Genomic DNA, 15,788 nt, shown 5'->3' with positions numbered 1-15,788 from the left:
CTAATTTTGATTATTTATATGTACTCTTAGCAAGATTGTGTATCTGTGCTCACAGCAGAGGTGAAGTGAGTCTCTCCAGTGAGAGTTTTAAGCCTGACCAGTTTTATTTTGCGTATTGTTATTGCTGAATAGATCACATGGCATACTTTGATAATTTGAGAAAAACATTCAGCATCAAGTTATAATTAGCTTGTTTACTCTTCATTGTGTCGATTCTCCTACACAGACACTCAACCACAACATGATCACATGTCTGATGCTGTGGCTGAAGCTGAGACGGGAAAAAAGGTGTGGTTTCTAATGTTGCCCCTCACACAATAGATAATCATGCCTAAGATGTTATTTCCATTTACATTCCCCTGAATGTAGAACATGGTAAATAGCATACAGCACATGATTTAAAAATAAACACCATGTCGGTATGTTGAGAGACAGTAAGTGTTCATCTCTTTGTAGTGTCCTTTACGGAAATACAAAATCTCTCATCCTCACACAGCTTTAAGATATGCTTGCAGATGAGTTGAGAGATAAAAACATAATATTTCTTTATACAGCACACAGGTGTAAGAACCATTCAGTTTCATGTCTTTGTGAGCAAATATTTTACATTTAAATGCTGTCTTGAAATTAGAAATACCATGATGTATCCTTCATTACACTGCATTTTGTACAGTGTTTGGTAAAGAAAACATTAAAAATGATTTATTCATTGATGGAGGCTTTCTGGGGGCTGCATGTGTCTCATACAGGAGACCTGTAACTGAGACCTCTGTTTCACATGGTTGATGACAGAATTGACTCACAAACCCCTTTCACCAAATGCACACACATTGCCCTTAAAAAAATATGAGTAAAAATATATGTACATTCTCACTGTTTCACTGTTTCATAAATGTACAAATGTAAAATCTGCATGGCATCTTTTCTTGTAGGCAGCTGACATTTAATGATCTTTGTGATATGTGTCTTGACTAATGGACTTACATCTTTTGTAGAGATATATTGAAACATCCTGGCAACTAAAATAAATAATAGTAATGTGCTTTATATTCACACCAGTACACACTAATCTTTTCCATCTCTTCTAATGTGGCAAAGCGCTATGGGTTAAATATGGTTGCTTCAATCAATGATGTCCAACTACGCCACCTGGGGGAATTTCACCCCCAGGACATTCAAATTAAGTGCTCAACTCCTGAGCTAAACAGGTCACACAGGGTCGAATAAAACACTGGAAGAGAGTTTGTGATTCCACAATAAAAAAATATTTATTAACAATAAATGCACAGTAAGTATATAAAAAAAATCAATCTTTTACACAAATATATCAAAATGTATTATAGTAAAAATTATTGCACAATCCCAATGGCCTACTAGCGTTAATTGCCTGATACTACCTGGAGCAAGGGGGGATCCCAATCACAGGGGAAACCGGACGAGAGAAGGGGAGAAAGCAAATAAATAAACCACCAGCATGTGTTCGCAAAAACCCAAACTACATGATACCGTTCACCACCACAGCAGAACATGAGGGGACCACCACCAGGGGGAAAAGATCTTGTCGGCCCGGCCTAGGCCCACGGCTCCTACAGGCAGAGGCAGAGAGTCAATGCAGGCACATAAGGAGGGGGAACATATAACATGAGCCGACCAACCGTGCACTACACCAGGTTGGAGCAAAACTAAAAAAAAACAAAGTCAAAGTCAAACTGAAAACAAAATTGAATTTAGAAAAAAAAGAAGTCAGTACAATTTAACAAATTAAACTAAAGCACAAGAAATAAGATAAGCAAAAGAAAAAAGAGAAAGTAAATTAAATGAAAAGTGAAAAGTTAAAGAAAATGAACAAAAAGCCTAACCAAATTAATAAAGCAACAAACTATACACTCCTCTGGCTCAGCGTTGCTATGACACCAGCGGTCGATACATCATAAATGACGTGCAGTAGACCAGGAGCTGGAGGGCAGTGGGATGCAGCCAGCAAGCAGAGGTGTAGCCTCCCAGGTACCAGGAGGAGAGTTTCTGTGACTGCCGCAGCCCAAACACACTGACAGCAGCGATAAATTGCCCACGCTTCCCCACACACTGGTTCGGAGCACAACAATCCCGCTGTGAGCTTCCAGCAGGCCAAGAGACAGGCTCCACTTACAGACACCGGATGGAGGCCAAAGTCCAGCGCAGCCCCGCTGAAAACACTGATGGCCCTAGTTCAGCCAGCAGCTCGTCACACAAAGACAGCAGCAAGGGAATGACAGTGCACTGATTTAATCCCAATACCGGACCGCAATTAGTTGAGGGCCTACAAGTGTCAGTGGGCGGTACCGGGTGGAGAAGGAGGCAAGAGGAAAAAAAAAAAAAAAAAACTCCCAACCAACTGTGGAGGGATCACTCTGCTACATCAATCTTTTTCATCCATCTCTTTTAAAGAGGTTAAGATCTATATGCTGTAATTATCTGTAGAATTCATGTTAGCTAAAAAAAAAAACTAATGCGCCCTAATCTCCTTAATAATATAACTGCATTCAGGAAGTCATCCAGGTAAGTGTAGCCATTCACATAATGTCAGGAACAGCTCAGACAGTGCATGACAATTCAGAAATATGAACTAAAGACAGCAGAAAATACCCACTTGCACCAAAGACTGCCATGGTCCAATGGTTTTAACTGGAGAAACCATATTTTAGTTAAGTGTCAGTGGTCTTGGTCTTAATACTGCAAGAAGCTCAGTAACTTTAGTAAATTCAAATAGGATAAGAAGAAATGTGATAAAGAAGTATTTCGCTTTCAGCAAGTAACTGCTTCCTTGATTCTCTCCTCACAACAAAGCCAGAAACAAACCCGCCTGCTGACAGTGGAAAGTTCACAAGTCTGTAAATAAGCCACAAAGAAGGCACCCTCTCTTTGAAAGTGGTGAGTGATTTTTAAACTTTGAGCCAGTTACTTGAGTTACAGTGTGCAGACAAAAAGTGTAAAATTTTATTACTTGTTACATGACTTTTACAATTTCTGAAGGAAATGAAACTCTCCTTTAATTAAGCAAATATTCCAAACATTGTATCTATATTGTCCAAGCATTATGTTTCTGTAAGCATCTTTTTAATTTAAACTGAAAATATGAAAATACACTCAAAAAGATCACATATGAAACTGATATACTTTTAATTCATTGATTGTTCTGCCTACATGAGAAATTCACCATGATTTAAAGATGGTTTGATGTGGGTCTGAACAGAAAAATGATTTTCATCTACATGATCCTCACAGCTCTGGTGCCAACAGCAAAAGGTACAATTTAGAGTAATTGTGTAGTTAATAACTGAACAAAGTCGTTAAATAATTGAAAATAGCTACTATATCATATTGCCAGTTTTAGTGTCACTCCTTTCCTGACAGTTCATAAATGACTAAAACCCTTTGTATTTGTTATATACGTATGTATATATATATATATATATATATATATATAACAAATATATATATATATATATATACAAACAGTATTGTGTATAATTATAATAATAATTATAATAGTAATAACAATAATAATTCAATAAAAATTTGATTTATTGTTCTGTCTAGAGTAAATCTAGGTCTTTGCATAGTTAATACTTGCTCAATAGCACAGGAAAATATATTTTTATATAAAGAGTTGAAAAAGTCCTCTTTCATTTCCTTTATCCTTCTGAAAATAAATGCTACACACAAATTACTACAAATTATGTTATCTGTTGTCAGTATCTTACATTGAAAATTGTACTGTCTTTCTGGACCTTTAGGGTTTATGGAATGCAGTTTTTCTGAACCTACTAGAGCTCACCAGTGTTTTGGAGAAGTGGGGCAGCCGTTGATTTTTAATCTCCCAAATACAACAAATAAAGACATTAGCTTGATAAAGGATGACCAATACAAGATTTTCAGAATTAAAAACAATCAGTTAGTGACTAATGAATCTGGAAACTGATTAATGTAATGAAAAGAAACTCTGGGGATTACCAGATAGTAGAACATGGATTGAATGGTATTTCACTGAACAAAGCCAAGGTGCATCTAGAAATACAAGGTAGGTAAGAAAAAAAAAGGCTAATCCGAAACAAAAACTGTGTTCAATACAATTGTACATGACAAAAAAATCTATTGTATATCTAAAACAGGAAAAAAGCAGATATTTTAAACTAGGATAACAGACAATAAAGGGTGGTGCTTATTAAATATTTGTGTTAATTAAAAAAACAAATATACATTTGACTATTACAGAAGCGAGAAACTTTTCTCCTTATCACGTCATAATAAGATATTTTTCATTAAGCTGAGATATGTGCTGACAGGTAATTATACTCACATTTTTAGAGTGATTACGATCATAAATATGTTTTAGTTTATTTTATGTGAAACTATACTTGTGGGAACTCAAACAGCTCAAACATGTTCTGTCTCCAGTTCAGGCGGGTGCAGGGGTGGTGGTGGATAGTCAGGTCTTCTGCTGATAAACAGAGGGGATACTGGGCTTTGATGCTGCTAAGAGAGACTCAACTGAAGTCATGTGGGCTTGTGCGCTGTCAGAAGGGAAGGAGATATCTGTTCTTGTCAGATAATATCTGTGGTCTGGTAGAGAACACTGCTCAGACTGGTACTTATTTATAGCCAGAATGTTTTGTGATAACAGGAAAAGTTTCTTGCAAAAATGGAATATCATGAACATGATCTCATTTTATCTAACGTGAAAAGGATCTTGTTAAAGTAAGAAAAGTTTGTCATTATAACAAGAAACAGAGCAAATATGTTTTTTTATGAATTATGTAATTATTTATGTTCCTGTTAGATCCAACTTGACAAATTAATTTTACTTTTATTAGACAGAACAGTAGAGAGATGGGAAACATAAGGCGAGAGAGGGAAACAACAAACATGTTACGACATGCAACAAAGTTTCCCACTGATGTGCTCCTTAGGCCACTGGAAAGAAATATAATGACTCAAATTATTGGCTTAAACATTTTGATGTCATCAAATGAGATGTCACCATCAGGTTTGAGTCAACATGTTTCATTCCATATTTTCAAACTTTCATTCCATGATCTCAGATTTCCATCACATTTAGTCAGGAATTGTTATATTGTACACAAACAGCCCTCAATGATGTACTGAGAACTGTCTAATAACTCTAATCCTGTTGTCTCTGTAAAAAAGCAACTAGGCTTCAAGTTTTTTCTACAATCACAATAGAAATTGGAATAGATATTGGCTCCATACTTCACAGATTTTATAGTCATTGTACTAGGTTTTATACGTAGTGTATACAGTACATGTGTTTGTCTTTCAGCTCCTGTGTCAGAGCCAGATTTGTCTCAGATGTGTTTGTCACCAGAAGAAATGAAGGTCAGCTGCTCCTCTGAGGGAGATGAAGTCCAGTTCATTTTGAGTTTGGATGGTTACGTACTGATGCAGACCAGAACCCACAGCCAGTCTCAGAAAAACTGGACAGTGGACACACAATCCTTTATTGGGATTGATTACTTTCTGCAAGCAATGCTCAAGTCTTTGCAAGTCAAGGTCAAACAGAATGAAAATAAGGAGATAACTTCAGTTACTAATAAAAGCAAGTGGAGTTGTGCTTGTAATTAGTATAAGGTCAGTCATTTAGTTATAAAACATGTTGCTCATGGGTGACATCTGGAGGACCTATATTGTTGTTCCAGTTACTAACAATTAGAGTAGAGTAGATTAGAGTACTGTATAATGTCCCAATGTTGCAGTCAGTAATAACATATAAAAGATGAATACAATAATTAATTGAAGAAGAACACGGAACAGACAGAAGTACAGGCTCCAAGCAACAGATCATTTTTACCACAAGATGGAGCCAAAAGTCCTCACATGTAACTGGATGATGGAAATGGAACAAAATCATACCAATACATTGAACTTTTTGTCAATATCAGTGTAGCTATTCAGATACTGGATTCATGCACACATTGCTAGGTGGAGTCTTGTCCTACTGTACATACAGTATGAGAAGACCACTGTGCACTTTAAAATAAACATTACATGCATCAGTGATTAATTTCTACACCCAGATATTTCTGTCATGTTATCTGGGTCCACAGGGTGAGTTGATGCTGTAACTTAACTCTAATTTTGATTATTTATATGTACTCTTAGTAAGATTGTGTATCTGTGCTCACAGCAGAGGTGAAGTGAGTCACTCCTGTGAGAGATTTAAGCCTGTCTAGTTTTATATTACATATTGTTAACATGAAATAATGATCAGGAATCATTGACTTTTGGGGAAAAAAAGTTAAACACATTTCAACCTGTAGGATACTTGTTACCATATCTATATTGCACTACAGACTATTTCCAAAGTAAACAAGAATAGTTTTATTTTCTCTTGATTTTTTAGTTACTGTTTTAAATGTGGAGTTGTTTTTAAGTATTCATGCATTTGCTTCTCAAACAGAACCATGTTTTTATATTTTATTTACTGTTTTCGCTTTGTAATTGTGTGGCATTGTATACATTTTTAAAGTGTTTTGTCCTGTGCATTTTACATGTATTTTTCAAATAGGCATTGATAACATTCATATATTTAATCTAATGTTTTTCATATTGTTGTTTTTTCATAGAAACCATAAAACCAAGGTCAAATAGACTGAAAAGAGGGAAATACCTTCAGTTTCTGTGCAATTAATAAAAGCAAGTGGAGTTTTACTTGTAATTAGTCAAATGTCAGTAATTTAATAATAAAACATGTTGCTCATGGGTGACATCTGGAGGACGTATACTTGTTGTTGCAGTTACTAACTGGTTGAGTAGAGTGGAGTAGAGTACTGTATAATGTCCCAATGTTGCAGTCAGTAATAATATATAAAAGAGGAATACAATAATCAATACAAAAAATGTACATAAGTATAAAGAGACAGAAGTACAGGCTCCAAGCAACAGATCATTTTTGCCACAAGATGGAGCCAAAAGTCCTCACATGGAACAAAATCATAACAATACATTGAATTATATTAAGAGAAAGAAAGAGAGAGAGAATACTTCCATTGAGTTACACAGAGAGCGTTTTGCCGGACGTCTTGAGCAGATCTTCATTCATTGTAATACAGTTTTATATTACATATTATTATTGCTGAATAGATCACATGGCATACTTTGATAATTTCAGATTAGCATTCTGCATCAAATCATAATTAGCTTGCTGACTCTTCACTGTGTTGATTCTCCTACGCAGATACTCAACTACAACATGATCACATGTCTCTCTTTCTCTGCAATCTTGATACTGGTCTGATGCTGTGGCTGAAGCTGAGATGAGAAAAAGAGCTGTGGTTTCTAACATTGCCTCTCATACAATAGATTATCACAGATGTTATTTCCGTTTAAATTCCTCTAAATGCACAGCATGGTAAAAAGTATACAGTACATGATTTAAAAATAAACACCATGTGGGTATGTTGAGAGGCAGGAAACGTTCATCTCTTTGTAGTGTCCTTTACAATACTACAAAATGTCTCATCCTCACACAGCTTTAAGATATGCTTGCAGATAGTGGTGCAACGGATCGTAGTTGATCCGTGATCCATACGGATCGCCCCCCCACAGACAATTCAGAAATATGAACTAAAGACAGCAGAAAATACCCACTTTCTACACCAAAGACTGCCATGATCCAATGGTTTTAACTGGAGAAACCATATTTTAGTTAAATGTGGTCTTGGTCTTGATACTACAAGAAGCTCAGTAACTTTAGTAAATTCAAATAGGATAAGAAGCAATGGGATTCAGAGGTACTTTGCTTAGAGCAAATAACCACTTCCTTGATTCTCTCCTCACAACAAAACCAGAAACAAACCAGCCTGCTGACAGTGGAAAGTACACAGGTCTGCAAATAAGCCACAAAGAAGACACCTCATTGTAAAAGTGTTGAGTGATTTTTAAACCTTGAGCCAGTGACTTGAGTTACAGTGTGAAGAAAAAAGTGTAAAAAGTGACCAGACTGGAGTGGACCATCCTGGGGTCTACCAGTGTTATCTGCCAGGATCTACAGCCCCAGTAATGTCTGCATATAGCCACACAGTCAACCTCTAGGGAGCTCCTTCATCATGTGGAGAAGCTATGGCAGATGGACATATTGCCAGACATATGTGTCCAGTGATGTCACAGACCAGACAATCAGAGATCTGGGGATTCCTAAATGCACAGTAGTTGCTTGAACTACTGCAAGAACGGCCACTAACACTCCTACGCCTGTAGGTGTACTGTGCAAATTTGGGGGCAGCTGTGATGAAAGACTTGTTTATTTGTGTATTATAGTAGTTTAGTCACTCAGTGGGGTAGGAGGATCGGCCAATCAGAGCCTTTGTTATTATTTTGCCTGCAAACATTTGAGTGTTATGTTTGTTTAGTCGTAGATTGGATGAGAAACAGAGGACAAACTGGCTTCAAACACAACTAAACAAGACACATCCGGTATTTCAAATGTAGACATCGGCTTATATGGTCAACTGACAGGAAACTTGATGTGCAATGTTCAAAACAATGTCAGCAAAGAAGAAACAGTTATCCAGCTGACAAGCTATAAAGGTACTGTATCTCAAGGAATTATCAAATTCCTTATTATGTCATTATGTACTCTTATGTACTGCACTTTCATCAGAGTTTAAGACATGCTTTTGTGTGCTGCTTAAAATGGGCAACAGTTTCTGGTGCTTTTTATGCAGCTGCCATTTTTACTGATTTATATGAGCAAATAAAACTCTAAAATTAAAACTCAATTATTTACCAATCTACTACCACAAATGCTTTGTAGGCTTCCATGCTACCTGTATTGACTACCTGTATTTACAGCACAGATGAGTTGAATCTCTCTTGGGGCTGTGAAAATTCAAATCAGGCACTGTGGTGGAGGCAGCGACAAAAAAAGAAAAATCTTGTATTTTTTTTACTGTCACTCTCATGCATTGTTTAATGTCACATTACCTGTGTTGTCTGTGAAAAAGTCTGTGATCCACATGCTTGTGAGTCATTTTTTTTGTCTATATTGTTACAGTGTGTCCTTTGCAGGAACATCTCTCATCTTCTGGCAGGTTTAACATGTGTTTACAACATAGCAAAAAATAAAACAGCCATTTCTAAACGAGTATTAAAGAACTAGCTTGTGACTTGCAGTCTGTTCCACGTAAAGTATAACAGTTTCACCACAACAACACAAATTAGCTAAAAGGCCGAATTAAAACTCGACTTTCAAAATGCACTATATATTTAATAAAAGGTTACACTTATATGATCAGCATATTGCAATGGACCATAGCAGATCATAGAGACAAAACCTTGCAGTGGATTTACAGGTATATTGCCCTGGTCAGCACAGCATAACTGACTGATAATCTCAGGAAAAGTCACAGCCACATCACCCTGTTCTTTAAACTCTCCCCCTACAACCACACACTCTCCACACAGTGACAATATACAGAATACCAATTCCTCAACTGTACCAATTAAACTGTTATAACTACAATTAGAAAGTGACTCAAGGTTTTTTTATAATAACTGGAACACTTCACATAGCACAAGATGAAAAAGGTAAAACTGAAGACAGAAATTTACTACTTTCTGCACCAATAACTTGTATTGGCCATTATTTTAAGTTTGAAAAGCCATATTCAAGTTAAACAGATTTAATCTGAATAATGCAAGACACCCAGTACATTTAACTACAAAAGCAGTGAATCTATTTTGGTCACTAGCAGAATGTGGGTGGCAACTCAGTAGCTGCTTCCTTGATTCTTATCATAAAAACGAAAAGATCAGAAATAAACCAAGTCGCTGTCAGTGGAAAATTCACAGGTCAGTCTTTAACAGCTACAAAGAAGACATCATACTATTGTGAATTCTGTGAGTGACAGTGTTGAACTTGAATCAATGTATGCATGATGGCGCTTAGCATAAGTTCAAGCAGGAAGACTATAGATCTATTATTCATTCTCATTATACTCTCTCCTCACCTTCTCCTGCTCTCATACTAGCAGAGTAGGGGCGTTACTCAGTTAACAAATCAGATTCTGCCACGATTTCTATCAGCCTATTAAGTCTTAGCTGCCAAACTTTAAATCTGTTCTCTCTGTCGTCGTCAGCTGTTATTTCAGTGCAAATCGTTGCGACCCTCTGTCACCCCCTTCATCTCCACTTCATCCTCACCAGAAGCTGCTCCTCTTCTCATCATTCAGATCTAAATATTCCCATATTCATCACCACCACCAGTGTCTAGGCTCCATAGGGGGGATATCCTATTCTATTCGCTGTACTTCCCCCTTATCAATATGTCGACATCAAAATGAGGTCTTATCGCCAAAGACTTCACATTTTCATCTCATTATGCATATTCAATAAAATTATTGTCACTTAAAAAAGTCTCTCCTGATTGAACCGATATTAGTTATCCATATTGTCTATATAAATTAGGAAAGGCCACATACAGTATATCCATCTAAATGATCCTCATAGCTCTCGCAACAACAGTGCTGGCAAAAGGTACACTTCAGAGTAGCTGTGCAGTTAACAATATGGTGTGGATCAGACTTCAGAAAAGAAAAAGATGCAAGCAAGGCAGAAGAGTTTACGAAGACAATTCAAAATAGATTCAGTATTGAGCATAAAAGTTCATTCTTGACTTTCAAAACAGTAAGCTAATTTGACAGACAGAATAATAACCCAAAGGCCACATAAAAGCATTTATACTCATTTTTAAAACCTATATTTTATACTCAGCACTAATCTTTTTACTTTTACTGATCTTTTGCAGTAAAACTATGACTTTTAATAGCTACTGGAAAGTTGTCTGGAGCACAATACAAGAATACAACAACGGTATTACAATTATTGCTATTATTATTTTTAAATCAGTATTTTAAATCGGTATTTTACATTTTTTGTTTGTTTTTAGGGTCTACTGAATGCAGTTTCTCTGAGCCTGCTGGAGCTCAGCAGTGTCTTGGAGTCATGGGGCAACCGTTGCTTTTTCATCTGCCAAATATAGAATATAGAGAGATAAAACTGATAAAAGATAACAAATATATAATATTGAAAATAGCAAAAAATCTGACTATGACTCCACACATTGAATATGTAAATCAGCCTGAACTCTTCACTAATGGAACGTTGAAACTAGGAAATGCAGTGAAGAGACACCCTGGGGATTACCGATTGGACAAATTTGGACTGAATGGCACTGAAACAACTCAGTGTGCATTTAGAAATACCAGGTAAGGTTAAAAAAAAATAAAGTTAAAGTGTAGAGACAACAATCAGATCAGTTCCAACTGTATATGAAAAAAGATTTAGATTTATATACATACACAACTATATTGCAGCAATGTGTTTCCATTTGCAAATGGACAATAGGAAATTAATTTCCTACATATGTTTGTATATGTGTATTTTAATAAGATGTCTGCTGCATTCTCCTCGGCCTGTGAGCCTTTCAAACAAAGCACCATGGCTGAGACAGAAAGAAAAGACCCTGTGGTTTTTTAACTGTCAGTCTCATACGTGGTTTAATTCTGCATTGCCTGTGCTGTATGTGAGAGCGTTTAGTGTTAGTAATGAGTAGTGTCTGAGTTTCTAAGTTTGGCTACATTACATTTAGAGGCAGGAAGTGTTCATTTCTTCATTTGGCCGTTACATAAACACCTCTCATCTTCAGGCAGCTCCTGTGCCCATGTCTTTATGAATAAATATTTTGCATTTAAATACTTGTACAGACATTAGAAATGTAATGGTAAGCCGTGTCCTTCAATGTTTTTTCAAAGAAACTGGTACTATGTGCTAAAGAATAACTAAAGGTGAGTAAAAGTAATTTATTCAGTATACAAAGGGAAATCCAGTGTCTATTTGACAAAGGTAAAGGATGTCACACCTGGAGGCTTTTTGTGTAGTTGTGTCTGCAGCTGAAATGGAAACTCACACCTCAGAGTAAAGACTTCTGTGATCTGTGTTTTTTGTTCTTCATTTGGTTTTCAGTGCTCTGCAGTTTTATAAGCGGAAGTACTGGTGTCAACGGTGGTATTTCTAAATGGCGTTTGAAAACTAGCTTCTGACATGGAACTCTCTTTTACTGAATATATTTTAAAGTCTCACTTGGCTTTCTGTGTATTTCACAACAAAGAACAATTATTTTAAATAATACAAGTAGAAAGACAGTGTGTGAAAGGCAACAACTGAGACCATGAAAATAATACATTAGCATGATTCTATAAAGTTTACTTTTTGACTTTTGACATACATTTTAAACACACTCTTTTGCTAGGCATCCAAGAAAAAGAATATCACCAACTGTACAAGCTTAACCCTTAAATAATTATGTAAAGCCAAAATACATGTTGTAATTATCTATATATTGCTGAAGTATGCCTGTGTGACTTAACAGTGTGTAATTACACTAATATAATCACAGCACAGTGTTCGTATGAATTCTGCACTACTTGAATTAATATAACTAAAACTTGGTCAGTCCTGAACGCAAAAGCTGATACAAGAATTTCATACACTGTACAGTAATTGTTAACCATAAAAAATGAAAAATTATTGTACAGTAATGTTTTAATAGTAATTGGAATTGGGAAGAGGTTCCCCTTAACATGAACATCTTTAATGTTTAAGTCAGTAGGATCATTCTTTATTTTATTCTCTTCATATATCTTTAGCACAGACATGTTGTCAGAACCTAGTGATAAAAAATATTGTGAACACTTGTGTCCACAGATTTTATGCAAATACAGTACAGTCAGGTAAAAATTAAATATCATATTTCCAACATTATGAACTGAGACAAAAAGTATGTAATTTGTCATTATGTGTGTGTTATTTTAAAAGTGTTAAAGATATGTAAGTCTGTTAGTGAATCCTTTATCATGCCCCTCTGTGGACACATGTATACTAGATGTTGTGCAGGTTAGGGTTCATAATTACCTGTAGAATTTGTTTTATTGCAGCTGATAATACATACTCACATTTTTGGACATCATTTTGTTCCAAATATTAACATGTTGCAAATATACTTAAAAATGTCTCAGGTGAATGGAGCCATCCACATTATGACTGGAACATATAACGCAGGCCATGGTAAAGTAAAATAAATATACTTCTTGCATTGGGCATTGTTTTAAGTTTGAGAAACCATATTTATGTCAGCAGTCTTTCTTTGAGTAAGATGTTGAGTATGTAAGATGTTCAGTAGGTTTGTGACCACAAAAGCACTAATTCTTGGTATTGTGTTCACTGGCAATGTGGGTGACAACAAAAAAACTGCTTCCTTGAATCTTATGATACAACAAGACTGCAAAAAGACAGGAGCATAAACCAGCCCACTGTCAGTGGAAAATTCACAGATCAGTCTTCAACAGTCATGAAGAAGACATTGCACCATTGTGAATGCGGTGAGTCAAAGTTCTGAATTTTAATCTACACATACTGAAATAAGTTAAAGCAGAGTTTCATTACTTTTTTCATTATTTTATGGTTTGTAGAGGTATAAAATCTGAGATTGTATAAATTCTTGTGTTTTTTCTGAAACTATGCGATTATGAAAAACGATAATACAGACATGCTAATCATATTGTTCACGCTGAATTTTTATTAGAATTGATTTTTTACCTTCAAACTAACAACTGACCTTAAATTTAGTAAGTTTACAGTATATAAATACAAATTAAATATAAATCAAGTTTAACTTTTAAAATGACATCTGATTTACGTGTTACAGCATTAAAAACAATGATTTCCATCTACATGATCATCACATTTGCAGCAACAACAGCTCCAGCAAAAGGTACGCTTCAATGTAAAAGTATGTATAGAAAATAGGGGTGCAACGGATCACAAAACTCACGGTTCGGATCGTATCACTGATTTGAGTCACAGATCGGATAATTTTTAAGATCAGCAAAAAAAAAAAAAAAAAAGGCAGGGAGACAAATAAACCTTTGTTTTCCATATATTCTGTAAAACACTTACAACATGGAACTTTTGCCCATGGTCTTAAATGAAAACAACATTCAAGATGTCCATGCAAGATGCTGCAGCACATTAAACAGCATGTAAAAATACCTGCAGATGTCACTACGGACCCGTTAGATGCTGGTTTGGTCGTTGCTCTTCAAAATCCCTGTTAGCGACGCACTGTCTGTCCATGACCTACTTATATCAGTTTGTTTACTTTGTCTTAAATGAAATATTAAATTTTGCAATTAATCCTCGATTCACTTGCGTGCTGAACCATGGGTGGCGATCCGTATGCATCACGGATCAACTACAATCCGTTACACCACTAGTAGAAACCAGTATTGTGTATAATAATGATAATAATAATTGAATAAAAACATGATTTAATGTTCTATGTAGAGTAAATCTAGGTCTTTGAAATAGTTATTAGTTGCTCAATAGCACAGGAAAAAAGTTGAAACAGTCCTCTATGATGTTATTCGTTGACAGTATGTTACATTGACAATAGTATTGTCTTTTTTTTTTCTTTTAGGGTTTATGGAATGCAATTTGTCTGAAGCTACTGGAACTCACCAATGTTTTGGAGCAGTGGGGCAGCCGATGATTTTTAATCTTCCAAATACAGAAAATACAGAGATTAAGTTGACAAAGGATGACAAATACATTATTTTCATAATCAAAAAAAAACAGATAGTGACTAATAATGAGTCTGGAATCTTCACCAATCAAACATTCAAACTGAATAATGCAACGAAATGGCACTCTGGTGATTACCAGATGGAAGAATTTGAATTGAATGGTATTTTACTGAAAAAAGTCAAGATGCATCTACAAATTCAAGGTAGATAAAAAAAATTCTGATAATAATTATAGAAATTAAAAAAAAAAAAAAAAAAATTGACTATTATGGTAGCGAGAAAAAATTCTCATTTTAACAGGATACTTATCCTGTCAAGATATTTTTCATGTTAGTCTGAGATACATACAAACAGAAAATCATGCTCACATGTTTAGAGTGATTACTATCTTAAATATGTTTTTGATTACTACATGTTCATGCTCAACTGAAGTCATGTGGGCTTGTGTGCTGTCAGACGGGAAGGAGATGCCTGTTCTTGTCAAATAATATCTGTGGTCTGGTAGAGAACACTGTATGGACCAGTAACTTATTTATAGCCAGAATGTTTTGGGATAACAAGATAAAGTGGTTTGTTTTTATAACAAGAAATGTTTCTTATAAAAATGGAATAACATGAAAATGATCTCATCCTATCTAACGTGAAAAGGATCTCGTTAAAATGAGAAAAGTTTGTCGTTATAACAAGAAACAGAGCAAATATGTTTTTTTTTTATGCATTATGTAATTATTTATGTTCTTGTTAGATCCAACTTGGCAAGTTTATTTTGCTTTTATTAGACAGAACAGTAGAGAGATGGGAAACATAAGGCGAGAGAGGTAAAGAACAAACAAGTAACAACAAGCAACAAAGTTTCCCACTGATGTGCTCCTTAGGCCACTGGAAAGAAATATATTGACTCAGATTATTTGCTAAAAGATCCTGATGCCATCGAATGAGATGTCACCATCAGGTTTGAGGCAACATGTTTCATTCCATATTCTCAATCTTTCATTCCTTATTCTCAGTTTTCCATCACATCTTAATCAGGAATTGTTATACTGTACACAAATAGCCCTCAAATGTGCATTGAGAACTGTCCAATAACTCTAATCCTGTTGTCTCAGTGAAAAAGCAACTAGGCCTCAAAAGTTTTTTCTACAATCAAAA

At 35.4% G+C, this 15,788-nt stretch overlaps 2 protein-coding genes across 9 annotated transcripts in view; one reads left to right on the top strand and one right to left on the bottom strand.

Moving 5' to 3' along the window:
• LOC122995083 (solute carrier family 22 member 5-like) overlaps nt 1-15,788 on the bottom strand; it is an 82,016-nt gene that overhangs the window by 40,472 nt on the left and 25,756 nt on the right. The gene's annotated exons all lie outside the window — the stretch shown is intronic.
• Nucleotides 1-15,788, top strand: part of LOC122995085 — a 34,328-nt gene that overhangs the window by 12,478 nt on the left and 6,062 nt on the right. The gene's annotated exons all lie outside the window — the stretch shown is intronic.

The sequence above is a fragment of the Thunnus albacares genome, chromosome 13, assembly GCF_914725855.1.
Source record: "Thunnus albacares chromosome 13, fThuAlb1.1, whole genome shotgun sequence".
NCBI lineage: Eukaryota > Metazoa > Chordata > Actinopteri > Scombriformes > Scombridae > Thunnus > Thunnus albacares.
Note: the sequence above shows the minus strand (reverse complement) of the source record. Positions and strands in the feature narration are given on the sequence as shown.